This window comes from Paramormyrops kingsleyae, chromosome 11, assembly GCF_048594095.1.
Source record: "Paramormyrops kingsleyae isolate MSU_618 chromosome 11, PKINGS_0.4, whole genome shotgun sequence".
Classification (NCBI taxonomy): domain Eukaryota; kingdom Metazoa; phylum Chordata; class Actinopteri; order Osteoglossiformes; family Mormyridae; genus Paramormyrops; species Paramormyrops kingsleyae.
In genome coordinates, this window is record NC_132807.1 from 7334329 (window position 1) to 7339969 (window position 5641).

Consider the following 5641-nt stretch of genomic DNA (forward strand, 5'->3'; position numbering starts at 1 on the left):
TTGAAACAGGTCCCTGGTATTGCTTAATGACTATCCCACTTGCTGTACTGCAACACGGTTAACTCGGGTGTGACGTCATTCCCAGCTTCCAGCATCTGGGGTAAATGGAACGCAGCATAATTGCTGCAGGTCTCATTCCAACGCAGCCTACAGTGGTCCAGTACAGATTTGCGAGTCCCTCGGAAGCAGCATTCGGAGAACTAGTGGTTCATCCTGGATGTAGTTCCATCGCATCAGTTACATGCATATAAAGAGTGACGCTCCAGCGGTGCCATCCTGTGCCTGTCTGCACTGCTCGCCTTACATAGTCACGCTCTCGTGGAGTTCGAGTCTTTCCTTGGCTCAGTTGTTTTCATCCCAGGAGATTAATTAGAAGACAATCAGATGGAACATGTGTACTTCTCTAGTGCCACTAATTAACATTGTATTATTTTTGTGTACTTTAGCTGATTTTTTTTTTGTCTTTAGCGTTGCGTTTGTTAGATTCTGTCTGCATGCTCTTTTCTCCGTTTGCCCTCAATTGACTTGTGAGTGGTGTGTTTTTTCCCGTTCTGCTAAAAACATCCAGTCGCTCTCTTCATTTCATCCTTTGAGCTACATGGCCCGTAATGACTAATGATGTCATTACTCCAGACGGTCCAGAGAGATGGCTGCTCTGTGTTGAATAACGCAAAAATACTTTAGCGCTGAGCTGTTTCAGTCCTTAACCCTTTCCTGTCACCAGCCTGTGTCCATATCCCCATAGCGAATGTGTTTTGAATAAGAAGAGAACGTGCAAACTCCACACACATGGAGCTGTGGCGTAGTCTCAAACCCCAGTCCAGAGGTGTGAAATGAGTGTGAACCACTCTGCCACCCCTTTAATAGGCTGATTTTCACCCAGAATAGCGTTTGACTTTTAGTCATTACTTCTACAGATGTCAGATTACCAACCAATAAAAAGCAAACAGAAAGGATGATGCTTAGAAAAACAGGTTATTCCTAATATTCACCTTCAAATGGATGTGTGGGTGTGTTCCTGTCATGTGACCAACGGCCATCAATAGAGAAGACAGCTGAGAAGTCAGTTTATCACCTTCCTAGAGCCGGCAACTCGCACTTTGGCCCCATCATTTCTGGTGCCAGCTTCAAAAACCTCGTCCTCTTTCTCCTCTGTTTTGACGCATGTCTGCTATTTTGCAGGGCACTGTACAGTCTAACTTCTCCTTTCGCTTGTCTGCAGGACAATGCTCTTTCTGCTTATCTGCGGGCACATATGTAGGGTGAGAATCAGGCTGAGCAGATAGCCCAGCTGGTCCTCAAATTCCCTTTTGGAGATTTGCCTCTAAAGGCCAGCGGTTTGTGGGATCAGTTCTTTGAGGATTATTTGTGCATTACAACAACCACCCCATGCCAGTGTTCCTGCCGCATGACATTTAGCTAATCGGCTGGCCGCGTCTCACTTAATGCTGCTAGAGCTGGACCCGCCAGTCCTGGTCTGCTGGTACCTGCCAGTGTTTCCACAGACCCCGTGAGCCCTGGCTGCCTCGCTTTCAGCAGGGGTGTCCCCTGCTCAGTGAGGAAGTGAGTTGTTTTAAAAGCCTCTTGTGGTTCTTTAGCAGACTTTTGGCTTGTAGGTTGCTTTGTCAAGATAAAAGCACAGGTCCAGCATCTGTCCACCACAGTATCTTGTGATTATGCTATTTAATTAACACTGGTAAGTGGGTATTTGACTAATGCAATGTCCTGTAAAGTTTATAATCAATATTATTTATCCATCCACTAAGGGTGTAACGATATACTCAGCCCACGAGACGAGACACGATATTGGGTTCACGAGATGAGACGATATAAATATAAAATATTTTAACAATATTTTAAGGAAAACTTCAAAGAGGAAATATATTACTGGAAAGCAGCCTTTTATTTGATTAATTTGAAAGACAAAAAATGCTAAACAATGCAGATGTATGGTGAAATGATTTAAATAATCACCATCATCATATGCAGTAAAGAACAGAACAAATATCTAGCACCATAAAATATTTCACCACAAACTCAAATGACAGGTTTCTCTCATATTCAACTTCTCAATTAAACATAAAATACAATATAAATAAAACAATATAAATAACAAACATAAAACTTTTTTTTAATGTTTTCTTCACCGGTGCAGTGGATTTAAGTAAAGAGCTTTGATGTTGCTGCAAATGGCTTTGCATAGCAGTAGCATTAGCTGCTGCGTACGGCATTATTTTCCTACAATGCGTACAGATGGTTTGTGTTTTGTCTGTCACCCTTTTGCCGTTTATATTTTCCACCGGGTTCCCAAAATGCTGCCACACAAAAGATTTTAAAGTGTCTGGGGCTTCTACTATAGTAATTTCGTCAGACGCCGACATGCTTACAGCAGCTGATTTGCAGCACCTTCGCCAGACCGCTTTTCACTCCAACAAGAAATCTCATGTTGTAATATCGCGAGATCTCTTGACACCCCCTACCATCCATCCATTTTCTGTCACCACTTGTCATATGCAGGGTTGCGGGGGGGGGGGATTCGGACTCTATCCCAGAGGCTACCCTCACAGGGCACACACACACACACACACACCATTCACTCACACATGCATACCATTATTTATCTTAAACAGTATTCTTTCTTCTTTTTGATAAACATAGAAAAATTGGCTTCTGATATACATCAGAGTTGTACTAATTAAGTATCACACTCTTTACAAGTCTGAAGGGTAATAGGAGGACATGCAGTGTCATTCTGCTTAAACTATCCCTAAATTCTGGAAGTATCACAAGCCTGTTTAGACTGAAGAAGTATTCAGTTACAAAAGAGCAGGTCAAATGCCTGGACCGACAGTATTATTCCGTAAGAAATTCAGAAATTAAAGAAAATGTTTCTGGTAAATTGTTACACTTGTTTTTTCCCTTTTTATTTTCTGTTTTAATTTTTGGTGGCATTGCCCCTGATGTTGTGGTTCCGGAACAAAAACTCCAATTAGAAACATTTATTTTATTAATGTTATTTTGTAACCCAGTTTTCTTACGAAACCGACAGAAATATAAAAAGACACAAAAGACCCCTGCATGCACCAAACACACGTCTCCATGTTTCATTATGAAATTAAGGCTCAACTAAAGGTAACTGAGTGAATGACAGCTGATTGGTGGCACCTCCTAAGGATGGGTGCTGCTTTATTAGGAGCTTTTCTCAGTGAGCCGGGAATTCAACTTCTGTGTTGGATCAGAGGTTTTCATGGAAATCTGACTATCAAGAGGTCCATCTGCAGAGTAATTGATGGTGGTTCTGGAGAGAAGCCCCGGACAGGGTGCTTGTGCTTGATGGATCGAAAAGCGGACAAAAACACATGGTGAAATCCATCCAGAGATTGATGGAGAGCTATTTTCGGGGTAGTCTCCAGTAATGAAGTGCTTGAACGTGAAAGTGTCTGGAGCACAGTGTGTACGGAACAAGCAAACTCGCACCTTGAGAGTCAATTCTTTAGCTCTGGAAATGAGAGGTGGAAAAAGTCAACAAGGAAAATGAAATTCTCATGATATTTTTCTGTTTTCATATAGTGGAAACATACGTGATGCTGTCATTTAATTCTAATTATACTATTTTGTAGCAGTAGCTGGGTCTTTTTCTTAGAAACGAATTTGGAGGGAATGCTGAACATGTGAACCGTTAGCAATGGGTTGCTACCCTTGTTTAAACATTGACTGTCTATGCTTGTTAGGTAACTAACAAGGTAACTGCTTATGTCTCCGTTAATGGAGCCTTCCGACTCTGCTACAGATCATGCACTTGTTTACCAGAATCAATGTGCAGGCATACGGACTGCAGGAAGCGAATAGCCAGGCCTGAGTTCCAAAGGAAATAAAAGTACTTTTTTTGCAAAAATTCTCTTCCTTGTGTATTCCCACAACAGCACAGCACACCAGGGGACAGAGCTGCTTCCATTACTTGCAGAGGGGAGCAAGAGAGAGAGAGAGAGGGAACATTCTAGGGGGGCATCAGCACAATGGCCACCGACGTATTGTCCAAGTTTCCAACTCCAGAAAGGATGCTCATCAACAGACACGTGGGGGGGCTTCATCACGCCAACCCACATTAGCCACCCTCTCTACCGGCCCTCAAGCGTAACACTCACATGCTTTATTAATTGGATGGGCAAAGTGGGCGGGGCCTCCGAAACACCAAGCCCTGGCACGGAGAACAAAGGAGCACGAGGCAAGGGTTTGCAATGAAGGGGGAGTCAAAGGAAGCCTCTTAAGACCTTCTTTTTGGCAGAGTGTGGGACAGAGTCCGGTGCACCAGACAGCCACATCCATCTCCCCAGACAGCAATTCGCAAGAGCTGTCATTGCAGTTTGACAAAAGAAGAAAAACCATCATTCACTGCCAAATACAAGACACGTGTTCAGCCTGCGCTGTGTAGGGAAATCTTACCTCTGAAGGCGTTTGCTCTTACTAAACTCTATCAACCTGTCTGCGGCCCCTGCAGGCAGGACACCGGGGCTGAAGTCGCCTCTCTGATTTCTTTCAGTTTCTAGTCAGCCTGAACCATTATTGCAACACCAATCACTGGTAGCCCAGTCGTCTGTGGCGCTGTTCTTTATGATGAAATATTGCCTGTGCTTTCAGGAGATCGGGCTTTTTCAGCTTCAGGAGGGGTTTAAATTATTCAGCCAGTCTGCGGTCTTTGTAATTAGACTCTACTGGTGTGCTGCCAGGACCTGAGCTCCGAAGCCAGAGGAAAAGGGAACAAGGAACACGCAGCCGCCTTCAGTCGCAACTTAATAACTTTTCTCTCCCTAAGCGAAGACGCAGAGACAAAGGCTGGCGGGACGCACACGCGCCGATCAGGCATCCAAGAGCGCGAACGGGAGCCCGCTGAGCTGGCACATCCGCACTGTCCCTGTCTTACAGGCATCACTGGCAGTTTTATCGAAAGCCAGGTGAAAATCATGACTCTCCAGAAGCCCCTTAGGTGCTGGAGACTGACAAACGGCTGCCACCATCCTCTCCCGCCTTCATCCTTCACCCCCCCCCTCCTTTCTCCATACAAATCCCAGGCAAACCCCCACGAACGTGGACCACCAGGACACCAAGGAGACCCCCCTCCTGTGGACATCAGCGAGAGCCGAGCGAGTCGCAGGCGCCTCCGGAGCAAGCAGACGGAGCACGAGAAAAGCCAGACTTACTTCTCAGACAGTCGCCACCGGAAACCAGCGAGCGGGGCTGGGCGAATGTGTTGGTGGGAGGGGGGGGGTGTTCGCGGAAGCAGTCTCCCCAGAGGTGTGGACCGGTGCCTTTTGTCTCTGTCGTGTGCCTCCGTAGGTTCCAGCGTGGATTTGGGACCCGTTTGCGCGATTCTTGGTGGGTGCTGTTCTGAGCGGATAGAAACAGACTCTACCCATTTCTTAAACTCCGGGGAGTTGAGCGCGCACCCCCACCCCCCACCACTGCCCCCTCCCTGGCAGAGACCAGCTCCCAAATTACACAGCGACAGTGTTTAGCTATCGCAGAATAATATTCTGTCTCCTCTGCGATTGAAAAGGGCATTTTTTTTCCAGCAGGGCTTATGTGTTCTGTACGTGCTGATAAGCATTTTTCGGTTTCACCCAGACAATTGCGATTCTGTGAT

The 5641-nt window shown here is 45.6% G+C and overlaps 1 long non-coding RNA gene across 1 annotated transcript; it reads right to left on the reverse strand.

Annotated features, from left to right (window-relative positions):
• Nucleotides 1–1884: 1884 nt before the first annotated feature.
• LOC140593386 (uncharacterized) lies at nucleotides 1885–5242 on the reverse strand. Its single transcript, XR_011993681.1, has 2 exons — nucleotides 5199–5242; nucleotides 1885–3499 (listed from the first exon to the last, which is right to left on the reverse strand). It is a non-coding gene; the product is annotated as an uncharacterized lncRNA (long non-coding RNA).
• Nucleotides 5243–5641: the final 399 nt, after the last annotated feature.